Source organism: Pseudorca crassidens, chromosome 15 (assembly GCF_039906515.1).
Source record: "Pseudorca crassidens isolate mPseCra1 chromosome 15, mPseCra1.hap1, whole genome shotgun sequence".
NCBI classification, from domain to species: Eukaryota; Metazoa; Chordata; class Mammalia; order Artiodactyla; family Delphinidae; genus Pseudorca; species Pseudorca crassidens.
In genome coordinates this window covers 13917097-13933454 of record NC_090310.1, presented here as the reverse complement: position 1 = coordinate 13933454, position 16358 = coordinate 13917097, and the positions used below count along the sequence as shown (strand labels likewise).

The following is a 16358-nucleotide window of genomic DNA, read 5'->3' as shown; positions in this document are numbered from 1 at the left end:
GTTTAAGAGTAACAGATGGAGAGAAAATGCCTTGGTGACCTTAATTTAGTGGTTTCTAATGTACCAATTAAATATGGGTATGGACAAAACCACATTTCTAGTATGATTTCAGTTTTGTTTAAAAACTTGGTACAGAAGAATAATAGAAAGAAGTGGACTAAATATGTTAACATTGTTGTCCCAAGGAGTTGGCATTATGAATATTTGTTTTGTTTTTTTAAATGAACTCAAATGTATTTTATAATCAGAAACAAATTGTTTTAAAATGTAGATGCCAACGACCACTAATGTCTTGAATGAATGGGGTGTTGTGAGACTATATCGACTAAACACTTTTTCCCTACCATTTTATTTCTGGAAATTTTAATGTCAAAAACCCATGGTCCTGGTTGGGGCAGAAATTAGGATGCTTCTTTTGCACCAGCTGTCCAATGGGTGGCTTTTTTTTATGCTTAAAAAATATTTTTCATTATGAAAGCCAACATTCTTCTTTTTAAAAGAAATTAAAGCCGTACAGAAATGTTACATAAAAAAATGAAAGCACCTTTCTGCACTCTCATTCCCCAGACCATTCACATTTCCGTACATAGATCGTTAGATCTCCTTCCTTTGCATTTCAAATACCTGTATCTATATTTTGTCGAAGCGTTTTGGAATATTGCTGTCACAGGTCACCCTAGCTCCGAATGACTCTCCCAGATTCCTTCCTCTAGAGCTTGAAACCTTGATGACCTTTTCCCCCTTGAAACAAAATCATTAGGAAACTTGAACACATAACTTAGCTAGGAGAAAGGGTATCTTGCCTTTTTTAGGATTCAGAGTGTTTACTGAAAGCATGCTTTATACTTATAAAGAATAGAGCAATTAAATAAAAGTTCATCTCCGAGCATTTAAACAATATTGCTCTAGTGTTAGAGCCCCAAAGTTGGGTTCATGATTACAGATCACTTCTACTTTTTCATTAACACGAGTTAGCTCATATGAAAACTTAGAAGTGCAAGTCAGGGAGCTTGGTTCATTATTTTGGTGACGTATTTATGACCACGGAATAATATCCTTTGAAAACGGGAAAAGCAAAGTATTCCACTAAGTGTTACTTAGAGCTATTGATGTGTTTGGGAAACGCTGTCCTGCGTGGTCTCACCACGCAGACTGGCTTTGGGGATTGCAGTGTCAGGAATGAACTGCTACCAACTCCATGCTAGTGTGTTGGATGGGAGACTCATTATGCGATTCAGCAGAATTACTACCTTTCCCATCAGTATTTTAATTAAACACATCCTTTCTTGGGGGAAGAGAAGAGTGAAGACATGCTTAGAAGAGAATGCTTGTAAAGTAATAGAACCATGGAGTTTATGAGAGAGCAGGGACCTTGGTTATCTCAGTTTACAGATGGGGAAAAAGAAGGACCAGGGAGAGCAAATGACACGCGCTCCGTTACACAGCCACTTTCCCCACCCCAGCGCCTCTTCCCTACACTCTGCACCGGCTCTGTGTTGTTAGAAAAATGAATTTATTTTGGTAAACCCGAGAATTAGGAAAGCGTGCTGAACCTGATGAAAAATGGGAGGGTTTTTGTGCTGTTCCTTCATTCTGTAAAGTGTAATCTGTGTACTGATAACAGGCCTAATTACTGTGTAAACATTTTTATAGCCTGGTAAGAAAACCTAAAACATCTGTACTGCACATGGATGGAGATTTCAGCCTCCAGCACCCACTACTTGTTCTTAAAACCAGTTGCTCTGTTATTTCCTCTGGTCTACGGTGGATGATTCATTTCATGCACAGACACATAAACACATATTCCGGATCCGGTGGGAAGTGACAAGTAATAATAGCAAACTTGCATCGTGCTTACTACGTGTCATCCACTCTCTGATTATTAGCATTTCCCCCATTTTACAGATGAAGAAATGAAGAAGCAGCTCAGGGGCCCAGGTTAGCCCGTGTTGGATGGGACCCACCACACCATAGTCTCCCTTCCAGAGGCATGTTAACTTGCTAGGTGAAGTCTCCACCTTCCCTTGCCTCCCAAACACAAGCAGGCTTTCTGCAATAAAGATCAGGTGGGACTTTGTGAAATCACTTCAGTTAAACCACTTTTCGTTCGGGCAAACTCATGAATGTAGAGCTGCCAACAGTTCCCCACGGGGATGACGTTTTCAAGTCTGCTTGGTGGGTTGCCCCAGCCCCTTCCCCTTCCTGAGTCACTTGGCAGTAACTGGTCCAGGACAGATCATCTGCCCTCAGCTGAGGATGGTGGTTCTGTTTGCACTCCAAGACTCAACCCTCAAGTTTGCTGCACCAATACTAACCGACCTGTGAGCCCTGGTAGATTCAAGAACTGCTAGCTCCCAGCTTGGCTCCTGTGCTGTCTTTACATAAACACCAAAGTCTCAGCTTCTCACACCTAAGGAGAGAAGTGCTTTCAATAACCCAGAAGCACAGAATCCGTGGGGCCCTCAAAGGGCAGTAGGTAACGGGGAGGAATCATAATGGAAGGAAACATAGACGTTGGTGGTTACTGTCAGTGGGTCCTCACTCAGAGATCTTAGCCTTAAGTTGTTAGGAATGATGCAGGCTGATTCGGAATCTTGCACACCAGAAGGGACTGAAGCCGAGGAGGATTTGCACTGGACTCTTCTGGCTGCCTGAGTTCCAGCTGCTGGCCCGAGGGTTCCATGTGCTTGGAGATAGATCCCTGCATGGAAGGTGCTACTGTAGAAGCAGGCAAACACTGTGTTTGCCATAAGAGACAGAGAAAGAAACAGAGAGAGAGAGAGAGACAGAGAGAGACAGAGAGAGACAGAGAGAGAGAGAGAGAGACAGCGCACCAGTGCTGCCAGGTAGCTTTTCCTGGAGTGGCCACGTCCTCCAGTACCTTGGAGGACGTGGGAGAGGACCCATCATCAACTAGCACTCCAGCTAGCGGGTGACCCTGCTGTGGCCTTGGGAAAGGTGATACAGATCTTTCTAGAGGTGGTTAGTTGGCTCTGGATTTGAGTTTTAGAACCTGAACCTGAGAATTTAGTTCAGTGCTTCTCAGACTTTGCTGCACATTAGAATTCCCTGGGCAGCCTTAAAAAAAGTCCCAATGCCCCATCACATCCCAGACCAGTGAAATCTGAATCGCTGTTGTAGGGAGGATGGAACAAAGCACCGCCCCCCCCCCCCCCCCCCCCCCCCCCCGCCCAGATGATTCCACTGTGCAGCCAGCTTTGAGAACCAAGGCTTTAGGACAGCTTTTCTCAAAGGAAAATGCCTGCACATTGCCAGGGGATCTTGTTCAAATGCAAATTCTGATGCCCTGGAGCAGACTGAGTGCACCTGCATTTTTCACCAGCTCCACGTGCCGCTGGAGCGCAGGGCCTGGTTAAGAAGCAGCCTGTTCTTGAGTTACTTAGCTTCACACAGATGGCTTCTGGAATCGCCTTTTCATGAGAGTATGGCCTCTTTGGTTCATTCAAGGCAGGGTTGGAGAGCAGGGGGCCCGGATCCTGCCTCCCCTCACTTTGTATTCTTATAAAGAAGAATAGAGCAATTAAATGTTCACTAAAAGTTCATCTCTGAACATTTAAACCTTATTGCTCTAGTATTAGAGCCCAAAAGTTGGTATCGTGATTACAAATCACTTGCATTATTTGTTTTTCTGGATCCAGCACTTTGTCCCGTCCCTGGTCAGCATTTATAGAGTCAGAATCAAAGGCTCAGAGAGCTGGAAGGGACGTTAGGAATTATCTAGTCTAAACCACTCAGTTTTGGAGAGGGGGATGCCGAGACTCAGAGAGATTTGTCCAGAGTCACAGACCATCAGGCCGGGGCTGCTGTGGATGCGAGACCAGGAGGAGGGACGCGGGAGGATGACTCCTGGAGAGAAGAGGGAGCTGCTCCTGGGGCAAGGGAATCACAAGACACAGACATGCAGAAAGACCATGGATATAGTTACGTTCAAACACCTGTGAATCCAGAAATGTCACTGCCAGTGATACCTGTGATTCGCCATCCCCTCCTTCCAAATTTAGGTAAGGACACAGAAGTGTGACCAAGTTGTTTGCTTCTGTGGTTGGAGTTGACACCTTGACAGATATTCAGTAGCCTGGTCCCATGCGGGATGCACACGCAGGCCGCCCTACTTCATGCAAAATAATTACATTTACCATTTCCACCCCAAATATTTTCCTCCTGTCATCCAAACAAAGAAGGAACATTCTCGACATATAGGTTTCTGGATGTCACGGTGGATTGTGTTAAACCCGCTGTAAGAATAGTTCATAATTGATGTTCTTGGCATTTATCACCTAGCCGTGACATGTTCAGCAGGTGATGACTAATAAATTATATTTTGTTGGATCCTTTTTTTCCACTTTTTCAACTCCAGGCACCTGTTTCAGCATGTCAGTGTTGACAGGGACGTTTTCCTGCCCCTCTCTTTATGCTTCTTAAACTAACTTGAGATAAAGGCAGTGGGCGTGAGAGTGAGGGGCTGAAATGGACATTGCTTTCTTAGGGTGTTTTATTTCGCCCTAGAAGGTCAGATTTTTCTTTCTTTCTTTCTTTTTCTTTTTTTTTGGCTGCGCCATGCTGCTCGCAGGATCTTAGTTCCCCGGCTGGGGACTGAACCCAGGCCACAGCAGTGAAAGCCTAGAATCCTAACCACTATGCCACCAGGGAACTCCCAAAGGTCAGATCTTTAAACAGAGTGGGAGAAGACTTCTTACGGGCACATGAAAGTTAGTATAAAGACTGAGGCAGTATAATTATAGCTAATGGTTATATAAGTCCTCCTTTCTGAGTACTTTACATGTGTTAACTCATTAAATCCTTTCAACAAGGATTTAATGAAATAGACACTGCTGTTGTCTCCATTTGCATGGATGAGGACACCAAACCAGAGAGAGGTTAAGTACTTTACTGAAGGTCACACAGCTAATGAGTAGTGAAGCTTGACTCTAAGAGCTATGCCCTTAAGCTGTACTGCCAGCTGAACCAGGCTGTGCTGCCTCTGTAATTCTGATTGCCCAGGACATGCCAGGGGCTGCAGAGAACTTCCACAGGACATTGTCACCCAGACCCCGACTCTGCCATTCCCCTCCTGGAGCACCCTTTGACCTTTGAGTGGAGGCCTGCTAATTCCCACTGCTGGGCTGGGTCCCGATGGCGTTGGCCTGGTCCTGTTTCCCCCGTCTTTGCTTTTCTAGTTCTCTGTAGATGTGTCCGCTGATGGGCCTACCTCTGGGCCAACCCTAGTTCATAAACTAAACTCCAGTTGGTAGGGTTGGAGTGTCGTTTAGGGCAACTGTGTGTACGGTAGCATCAGATACCTGTGTCCCATTGGACTTTCAGACTTTACACCTTGCCGTGTTGGCCATGCATGGACTCAGTTCTGGCCTTCAGCCTCCCATTGAACTCAAGGGCGAGGACTGGGCCTTGAGTCTGTGACTCACTCTTGCTGGACTGTTCATATCGGTTGATCATATTCCCCTAACATGAGCCTCTAGTGGGGGTTCTGCCCCTGGCAAACAGATGGAACCCCTGGGTTCTCCCTCACTTCAGGCTTGTTCTCTGGCCTGGATCTCCTGGGTCTAGTCCTTGCCTGAGTTGTGCCATGATTGCTCTGCCCTTGGCCGTGGGCTTGGGGCTGCCCGATGCTTCACTGTCCCCAGCCCATGCCCACTGCCTTGGTCATCGGCTTGGCCTGGTCTTGGCTCTCCCTCTCTTCCTGTTTGTCTGGTGTTGCTGCCTGATTTTCACCTCTGTTCCTTAGGGGCTGGCAGACTTTTTCTGTAAAGGGGCATAAAGTATATATTTTGGGCTCTGCAGGTCCTCTGGTCCCTGTTGCAATGACTCAGTTCTGCTGTAGTAGCTGGAAAGTAATAACCACGGACAAGATGTAAATGAATGCATGTAGTTGTGTTGCGATTACACTTTATTTACAAAAACAGAGGGCGGACTGGATTTCAGCCCGTGGTCGTAGTTTGCTGACCCCCGCTTCAGGATGCCATTGGCTGCCTCTTTCTTTCAGCCTACAGTGATTCTGTCTCTTTAGAGATCACTGGCATGCCTAGCCTAGAACCCTGGACCATGAATTCTACTCTGAATTCCCCATACCTGTGGACCTTCCTATAGCACCTATTGCTATATTCCCTTTGCAACCCTTGACCTTGAATAAAACCAACCATTCATTTTTGTTAAGTTCTCAGTCGGCTAAATTGATTCCATTAAAAATGTAGGTCGTTCAACAACAGCTGGGTCTTAAATTCTTTTTACAAATCCTGGTATTGAATTCTGGATGGTTTCTTGACCAGAAATACAATGGCCGTATTCCTGAGTCTCTTCTCCTTTGAATGCCCTCCTCCCCTCCCCACATGCATTCTAATCAGTTTCCATTTCTCCTGGGCCCAAATCTCAAATTTTCCTTCCTTTAACTCATCAATGTAAGTCTCTCTAAAACTGTGCTTGATCTCGCTGCATCCCCAGGCTGCCATCCTATTTCACTCCCTCTCTTTAGGGCAAAGCTTTTAAAAAGAAGTCTCGCCCCTGCCACACTCACTTTTTGACCTTATTCTTGTCTTGTCCGTTAACCCTTGGCTGCTGTCTGCCCCTACTGTTGGGCCCCTACTATAGTAAGTCTTATATACTTAATATATTGTAAACTTGCTTTTTGAAAGGTCACTGATATCCTCATTTTTAAAATCCAATGATGTGGACTCCTTTTTTTTTTTTTTTTTTTTTTGCGGTATGCGGTCCTCTCACTGCTGTGGCCTCTCCTGTCGCGGAGCACAGGCTCCGGACGCGCAGGGTCAGCGGCCATGGCTCACGGGCCTAGCCGCTCCGCGGCATGTGGGATCTTCCCGGACCGGGGCACGAACCCGTGTCCCCCGCGTTGGCAGGCAGACTCTCAACCACTGTGCCACCAGGGAAGCCCTGGACTCACTTCTCATACTTGGCAACATTTGACGCCATGGACCGCCATTTCCTCAGGTAACTCCCCCCTGAATGAACTCCCCTGGCTTTATTCTCACCTCTAAGCTTTTTTTTTTTTTTTAATATTTATTTATTTGGTTGCACTGGGTCTTAGTTGCAGCTCACAGCCTCCTTACTTGTGGCTCGCCAGCTCCATAGTTGCAGCTTGCCAGCTCCTTAGTTGTGGCATGCATGTGGGATCTACTTCCCTGACCAGGGATCAAACCCAGGCCCCCTGCATTGGGAGTGTGGAGCCTTATCCACTGCCCCACCAGGGAAGTCCCTCACCTCTTAGCTTTTTACATTAGTCTGCTAGGGCTGCTGTAACAAAGCACCACAGACTGGGTGGATTAAGCAACAGAAATTTATTTTCTCACAGTTCTGGAGACTGGAGTCCAAGATCAAGGTGTCAAGCAGGGTTGGTTTCAGAGGCCGAGGGAAGGATCTGTTCCAGGCCTCTTTCCCTGGCTTGCTGACGGCTGCCTTCTCTCTGTCTTCATGTGGTCTTCCCTTGTCTGTGTCTGTGTCCAATTTCTCCTTTCTTATAAGGACACCAGTCATATTGGACTAGGACCCACTCTGATGATCTCATTTTAACTTAATTACCTCTTTAAATCCTATCTCCAAATATGGTCACATTCTAAGGTGCATTCTGAGGTTAGGACTTCAACATATGAATTTTTGGGGAGACACTATTCAGTCCATAACACTTTTCCATCTCCACGTTTCCCTTTACCACCCCTCAAATGCTGCTATTCCCAAAGTCCATTTCTTGGCCCCTTTCTTTTCGTGCTCTCTCAAGTTTCTCTCTTGGAACAATCTTCTTTCCCTTCACGCTTTAACTAGCTCTTGTAACATCGCATCTTATCAGACGTGAGATGTAAATTATCCCACGGGCACTCCAAACTCAACGTGGCCCAAACAGAACGGAGCATTTCCTGTGCAATACACAACGCGTTCTCCTGCCTGGCCCGAGACCCCCAGCCCCGCAGACACTCAGAATAAGACGCTTGTTGTCATCTCTGGCCCTCTCTCCCCACCCACCGGTGACTGATGGGTGTGTCACTTCTGTTGTTTGGCACCGACATTCCGATCCCACTGGCACAGCTGTTATTCTGGGCTGGACGTGACCCTGCCCCTCCAGGTCCAGCCACTGGAAATGCAAGGTGAGTGATGCCACTGTGGACCCTTCCAGACCCTTCCAGTTGCATCTCACTGAGGTTGAAATTCCAACGCCTTAGTGACTTTCATTTGGCCTCCTTGGCCGTTGACCACTGCCGCCTTCAAGTTCCACCAGACCACAGACTCCTGTGCCTTTGCTCCTGCTGCTTCTGCAGCCTAGAAGCCCCTTGACATTTAAAGGCAGTTAAATCTGACTTTCCCGGTGGAGTGTTCCTTGATCCCCACGATGGATTTAATTTCTCCTTCTTCTGTGTTTGTGTAATTTTTATTACCCAAATGTGTTTGTTACCTCGACATTTACTGTAATGCTTCGTGGCTTGGGCTAGGTATCGTATTTAGAATTTCAGAGTACAGGAAAAGTAAAAATAAAGGGATTTTAGAAGGTGTCTGCCTTCTTCCAATGAGGAAATAGGCCCTCTACAAATTAACCTGCAGTTACGTCTTTGAGGGGAGAGGCTTGGTGGCGTGTGTGCATATGTAGATGTGTGTGTGTGCGCACATGTGTGTGTGTTTCTCCACTGTTCTTGGCACGGTGCTTTGCCCATAAGACGTGTTTGGAGATGTTTCTTAATTTTAGTTAGAGGGCAGTGCTGTGGGGATCTAGCTGTGTGTTTGGCACTCTGTGGTCTTAAGACTTGGACAGCGACATAGGAAGAACAGACCTGTGTTGGTCGGCAAGATGGTTCTCACTGCAGGTAACCTTTGTCTCCATCACTTGCTCTGTGATGATTTGCTGTAGTGTACACTTCTCGCACTGGGGAGGGGGCTGTAGAGGAGGAGAGGAAATGAATTAAATGAACCCCTTCTTTCCGGTCCTTGAATTCCTTGGAGAAGAGGTGGGAGAGGAAACAAAGGAAAATTAAAGTGTTTCTTAAAGGGACCTTTAAAGTAAATCTGAACAGACAAATAAGGGAGTCATTATTTGCATTGAAATCAAATAATTCACTGTAGGGTCCTCTTAATAAAGGAAGTCCTGTCCTGAATTTGAGTGAGGTTTCCAGATCATTAGGTAATTGACAGAGGCAGGGAAAACCATCCCTGTGAACAGCGAGAGGAAGCACAATTAGAAGTAACAAGCAAGCAGGTCAGATGTTATCATGCACATCACTGGGAAATAGGGTTTGATCTATTGCACAGAGTCAAATATTTTTCTGAAAGGGTGTGGTGGTTTAACGGTCTTTTTTCCGCCTTTCCAATGCATGCATGAATCTCTACGTTTCACGCTTCTCAGGAAAGTCTTTGGGTTCCCGCGTTCACCAGGACTGGTGGCCAGCGGTGCGTCTTGGAGGGTCACTAAGTCCTTTCCCCTGGACGGGCTGGAAGAAGTGCACACACCCCTCCCCGCTTCCTTTCCTCTGGCTCAGAGCTCCTGGCTGTATCTGCGGGACATTTCCTAGACCAGGACTGTCTGGGAGCCACGAGGGCTCACCTTATGGTCACCGCTCTGTCTCCAGCGTTTGTTGTCCGGCTGTCCTGTCCTGCCAGATGCCAGCTGTCATTGGTCCCCCACTGGAGCCAGCCAGGCAGAGCGAGCAGAGTTGTGGGAACAGTTGTAGCACCAAATTGCCCAGTTTAGATCCATTCAGGCTTCGTTTAGAAACGTTTGGGAATAAAATCCCCTGTGGCATGATGGGCGCTCAGACTCACCAACCCCTCGGGGCTCCCTGAAGGAGAAAACTCCTGCCATTCTGGTCTTGGCCTTCTTGTATTAAAATGTTGCTTTAAGTACAAAAGTAGAAGATGTGTGGTCAAGCTTTGGAGAATAAGCAAAGAGAAGACAATAAAACTTACTCTTAATCCTGTGAATCCAGAGGTAACTTGGGGATCACAGCTTGAGGATAAAATCTCCCAGAATTTGTGTTTGTACATGTGGGTGTTTTATGTGTGTTTACAAAGTATTCCTCTATTTATTTGAAGGGGTTGTGATACGAATACCCTTGTGCGAGCTGCTTTTTAACTGACTATATTGTGGATGTCTCGCTGGGTGGTTGTATGTGTTCCCACTTCATCATTTTTAATGCATGTATTCTATTCCACAAACAGGTGTGTGGTGTGTTATTTTTGACCTGTGTTATTTTTCTAAGGATAAATTCTTAGAAGTGGAATGATCAGGTCAAGGATTTGGGGACCTCTCCTAAAGATTTTCCCATTCCCACTTCTGATAATGTGGGATGACTCATTCCAGATGGCTTATTTCCATACGTCCTCACCATCCGCTATGGGCATTAACTCTTTTTAGAAATTCAGTAGCCAGATGGTTTTGCATTATTGTTTTATTCTGGATTTCTGGGATCATAAACAAACATGCACATTTTTTTTTCATGTACTTATTGGCCGTTTGATTTTTCCTTTTGTGAGTTATCTATTGATATATATATATATATTTAACATCTTTATTGGAGTATAATTGTTTTACAATGGTGCGTTAGTTCCTGCTTTACAACAAAGTGAATCAGCTATACATATACGTATATCCCCATATCTCCTCCCTCTTGTGTCTCCCCCGCTCCCTCCCTGTCCAGCCCCTCTAGGTGGTCACAAAGCACTGAGCTGATCTCCCTGTGCTATGCGGCTGCTTCCCACTAGCTATCTATTTTACATTTGGCAGTGTGTATATGTCCATGCCACTCTCTCACTTTGTCCCAGCTTACCCTTCCCTCTCCCCGTGTCCTCAAGTCCATTCTCTATGTCTGTGTCTTTATTCCTGTCCTGCCCCTAGGTTCTTCAGAACCTTTTTTTTTTCTTTTTTAGATTCCATATATATGTGTTGTCATACTGTATTTATTTTTCTCTTTCTGACTTACTTCACTCTGTATGACAGATTCCAGGTCCATCCACCTCACTACAAATAACTCAATTTCGTTTCTTTTTATGGCTGAGTAATATTCCATTGTATATATGTGCCACATCTTCTTTATCCATTCATCTGTCAGTGGACACTTAGGTTGCTTCCATGTCCTGGCTATTGTAAATAGAGCTGCAATGAACATTGTGGTACATGACTCTTTTTGAATTATGGTTTCCTCAGGGTATATGCCCAGTAGTGGGATTGCTGGGTCGTATGGTAGTTCTATTTTTAGTTTTTTAAGGAACCTCCATACTGTTGTCCATAGTGACTGTATCAATTTACATTCCCACCAACAGTGCAAGAGGGTTCCCTTTTCTCCACACTCTCTCCAGCATTTATTGTTTGTAGTTTTTTTTTTTTTTTTTTGCGGTACGTGGGGCTCTCACTGCTGTGACCTCTCCTGCTGCAGAGCACAGGCCCAGCAGCCACGGCCCACGGGCCCAGCCGCTCTGCGGCACATGGGATCCTCCCGGACTGGGGCACGAACCCATGTCCCCTGCATCGGCAGGCGGACTCTCAACCACTGCGCCACCAGGGAAGCCCTATTGTTTGTAGATTTTTTTGATGATGGCCATTCTGACTGGTGTGAGGTGATACCTCATTATAGTTTTGATTTGCGTTTCTCTAATGATTAGTGATGTTGAGCATCCTTTCATGTGTTTGTTGGCCATCTGTATATCTTCTTTGGAGAAATGTCTATTTAGGTCTTCTGCCCATTTTTGGATTGGGTTGTTTGTTTTTTTGATATTGAGCTGCATGAGCTGCTTGTAAATTTTGGAGATTAATCCTTTGTCAGTTGCTTCATTTGCAAATATTTTCTCCCATTCTGAGGGTTGTCTTTTTGTCTTGTTTATGGTTTCCTTTGCTGTGCAAAAGCTTTTAAGTTTCATTAGGTCCCATTTGTTTATTTTTGTTTTTATTTCCATTTCTCTAGGAGGTGGGTCAAAAAGGATCTTGCTGTGATTTATGTCATAGAGCGTTCTGCCTATGTTTTCCTCTAAGAGTTTTATAGTGTCTGGCCTTACATTTAGATCTTTAATCCATTTTGAGTTTATTTTTGTGTATGGTGTTTGGGAGTGTTCTAATTTCATTCTTTTACATGTAGCTGTCCAGTTTTCCCAGCACCACTTATTGAAGAGGCTGTCTTTTCTCCATTGTATATTCTTGCCTCCTTTATCAAAAATAAGGTGACCATATGTGCGTGGGTTTATCTCTGGGCTTTCTATCCTGTTCCATTGATCTATTGACATTTTATGTGTTTCTGTTGAGGGGTTCTTTTGTAAAAATAATTTGTAATAACTCTAATAGGAAGAATAGTACCCTGTGTTTATTCTATGTTGCAAAAATTTCCAGGTTTGCTGTTTATCTTTTTATTTCTTTTATATTAGTTTTAACTTACTTTTTTTTTAACGTTTTAAGCAAATTTTTTTCCTCCCCTTTTAAATACTTAAGTTCTGGAATCATGCTTAGAAAATGCTTCCTCACCCCCAAGAGTACATAAATATTTGCCTCTAAATTTAACATTTTCCTTCTAAATTAAAAAAATATATTAATGTAATGTATTGCACAGAGCTTAAAAGTTGAGTAGTATTCAGTGGCTTCTTACACCAAGTGGCATGGCATCTGTGACTGTATTTCTGTTTTGTAAATAACTTCATATGTACCATTTTTTAAACAAACTTATGGTTACTGGGGGGAAGGGGGGGAGGGATAGACTGGGAGGTTGGGATTGACATATACACACTACTACATATAAAATAGTTAACTAATAAGGACCTACTGTATAGCACAGGGAACTCTACTCAATACTCTGTAATGACCTATATGGGAAAAGAATCTACAAAAGAGTGGATATATGTATATGCATAACTGATTCACTTTGCTGTACAGCAGAAACTAACACAACATTGTAAATCGACTAGACTCCAATAAAAAATTTTTAAAAAGTGGCATGGCAGTCCCTTGCCGTCCTGGGGAGATGCTCTGTGAAGCAGGGGTCCAAGGAGCTTGGGTGCAGGAATTCTGCCATCAGGTTGAGGCCCCCTAGTCCTGTGCACAGACTGACCCCTACATCCTTGTGGGCAGCGGGCACCGTATCCCAGCCCTGCGCTGGGCCTGGGGTGCCCTCTCATTCATTTTTGCCGAGGCTGGCCTGCTGACTCTCAGGACACAGGGCACATGAACCCTGGGGACAGGGCTCTTCTGTCTGCCCATGACCTGGGTCCCCGAGGCACCGGCAATGGCCAGTGTGCACCTCGCAGAGTCCTGGCGCTGACTGGCTGGATTCTTCCTAGTGTAGACCCTTGACAGGCACAGAATTCCTGTTACCCTTCACTCTGTGAAGGTGGTAACTCCTTCTGCCGTCTGCCTTTCACATCTCCTCTGAGACCTCTCCAGCCACTTCCCTTTGTCCTTGTGGCTTACAAAGGAATAGCTCCCCTGCCTCCCATCCTTCATTTTTAATTGAGCAGCATTTGGGGAACGAAAGGTGATAAATGAGTAAGATTGATTTGACAGTGTTTACCAGTAATCTAATATATATTTTTATCATTAAATTTTTAAATCCATCTGAAATTTTGGCTATGATATGATATAGGGATCTAACTTTATTTTTTTCCAAATTGTTGTCAATTTTTCCAATACTGAATTGAAGAATTTATTGAATTCTAAATTGAACAATTTAGAAATGCTGGTTTTGTTATGTACCAAATTATCATACTCATTTGGGCTCATGTCTAATCTGTTGGTTCTCCTCCACTGTAGCATCTATTCATTTTCCTGGTTTAATTATAGTAACTTTAAAAATCCTTGATAGGGCAAATTTCCCCTTATTGTTTCTTATATTTTTAAATTACCAATTTTTTTAATGGGAAAATAATTATGATTTTTTATGGTCACTATTTATCCAGATGTCCCAGAGCTTTCAACTTGTCAAAACCATTTTTTTTAAAAAAAGCTGCAGTTGTCATTTTCTTCCTTTGACTCACTTGTCCTTCCTGAATTTTCTAAACCTGAGGCATCTTTTCCGAAGTTATATTTCAAAAAAGTTATGTTGCAAAAAAAACCCCCAAAAAACCCTGGAATGGAATTTCTTGGTGTGTGTGGCTTACCTGTAACCCAGTCTTCTGTCCCCTCAAGTTCAAAGTGGCACCGTGCTGTCAGTCATGGGGAACACAGTTTGTGCGTATAACCTGGGTTCCAAAGCAAAACCACCACAACATAGAGGAGTGACTCACTGGAACCAGACTTCTTGTAGTCTGGGCAGGTGGCCCTTGGCAGTGCTGGGAGGGGTCAGCTGAATGTTCCAGGTGTGAGTGGATCTTACATGGCTGGAAATGGCTGCCTTGTGGCAGGTGCCTTCTGTCATCTTTGATTTGCTTCTTCCCTGTTTTCTCACCACTTTCCTGTGCACCTTTCCTGTTCCCTTGAATCATCCCTATTTTTCTTTAAAGTCTGGGCCTGGCTATGGCATCTAAACCTTTACAGATCACCTTACTCCTCTTAAAAAAAAAAAAAAGTATATATATATATATATATATATATATCTCCATCCCATGTTTTTTGATCCTTTCATAATACACCATCTTCATTTTCCTTGTTAGCCACTTCTAAGACGTCACACTGTTCCTGGTGTGTTTCAATGCCGATGTCATCAGATGCATCAGATTTCCCCACTGCCATTCCAGTTGCTGACTGAGGTCTGGAACTCCCCGAGGTCTTGTCTAAGGTGGAGCCGGGGGATGTCAGCATCACAGCCACTGAGGTCACATTCTCTTTGCTCTTCCCTCCCTTCCCCGCCTGGACCTTCCTTGCCCCCTGATGTTAGTGAACACTGCCAGATTGAGACCATTGCTGTGGGTAATAGGATCCTGAGTGCCAGGAGCCGGATGTACTGCTTACCATGTGCCAGGCTCTACCCTAAGTATTTTCTGGAGAATCCCAGGCGATACTTATCACTGCTCAATGAGGTAGATACCTTGTGACTCCCGTTTCATGAAGGGTTGCGTTGCCTAGGGTTTTACTGCTGCAACGTGGCAGAGCCAGGACTGGGTCAGGGGTCTGATTGGCTTGAACGTCAGTCGGCGATGCTGCTTCTCTGTGAGTGTTTACAGGCCGAAGGGTTGGGAAAGGCCTCCTCCCTGAGCAAGTCCTTGAGCTGGAATTAGGAAGGGCCACCGAGAGCAGAGGCTGATGACCTGAAGGGGTGGCACGTGGGGCACGATGGGAGGCTCTGGCAGGGCACGCAGGTGGGAGAGGGCTGGCAGGTGTCCCTTTGGAGGTGTTGGCACCTTAACCGGAATCTGCTTCTTTCCTCAGCCTCCGGGCTGAAACCCCCTGCCCCCCGGGCAGCCTTAAAGAAGGAGGCACAGGCAAAGCACATCCTCATTTAAACTTGGACCATCTTCCTGGCCCTGGTGAGTAAGGTCATTTCAGGAGAGAGTGAGGAGAAGATGACTAAATTAGGTTGGCTTTTGTACCTCTTTGGCTTGGAGTACAGTGTGGGAAGCGATCCAGCGTTGCTTTTCCTGGCTGGCTGGAGGACAGAAGAAGACAGCAAACAGTAGGGGACCTTGCCCTCGTGTTTGTTTTGCCTCTTGGTGCCCTTTGCTGCCTGCCACTCCTGATCCGTCAGCTTCCCTCGGATGCCCTCGGCCAAGGGCTCTTAAAGGTGGCTTCCTTTCCTCCGCGATGGCCGCCACCCCCAAGTTCCATGAGTCCCCATTTGTTAACCGATGCGAATGCTTCCCTACGCCATGTTTTCTGTACTGCCTTTTACACCCGATAGGTTTGTGTTTCCAGTCCACATGACCTTGGCTGGGACCCTTTGTCAGAGGAGAGGGTTCCATTCCTGAATTTCTTGGGCCTTTTGAGTCTCACGCTGGCCTCCAGTGTATTTCTTTGTAGACAGACTAGTGGGTATGTTTCAAAGAACAGAGGCCCTCCCTCATATTACGGCGTCAGAAAGATGAATACACATTTCTAGGATAAATGAACGCCTTCACTGGTGCTTTCGGTCCATCCCAGGATGAGCTCTGCACATTCTCGCATTGGAACCGGCTTCTAGGTCCCTGTCTTAGGAGGCAGCTGGGGAGGTTTTCCTTCAGTGTGGGCTCTGGAGCCAACCCACTCGGGTTTGAGTTCCTGCTCTGCCACTGACTCGCTCTGCACTTTTTGGAGCCGTTTTAAAATTTGCGCGTGCTTCTTTTTCCTCATCTGTAAAATGGGGATAATATTAATCCCGCCTCACAAAGTATAACCGAGATGTTGCTTAACATTGCTTAATTAGAATTGCCTACCACACAGCAAGCCCTTTAAAAAGAGTCACTATTTTCATGCCTGACCTATTCTGAGAAATTTTCCTTTG

General features: G+C 45.2%; 1 protein-coding gene across 4 annotated transcripts in view; it reads left to right on the top strand.

The window, feature by feature from the left end:
* CALN1 (calneuron 1) overlaps positions 1–16358 on the top strand; it is a 470898-nt gene that overhangs the window by 81669 nt on the left and 372871 nt on the right. The window contains exon 1 of one of the 4 annotated variants that reach the window (XM_067705971.1): positions 8822–8840. The exons of the other annotated variants lie outside the window; for them this stretch is intronic. The gene's annotated coding sequence lies outside the window, so the exon portion shown is untranslated. Of the gene's footprint in view, positions 1–8821; positions 8841–16358 lie in introns of those variants that run through there. 4 annotated transcript variants of the gene reach the window in all.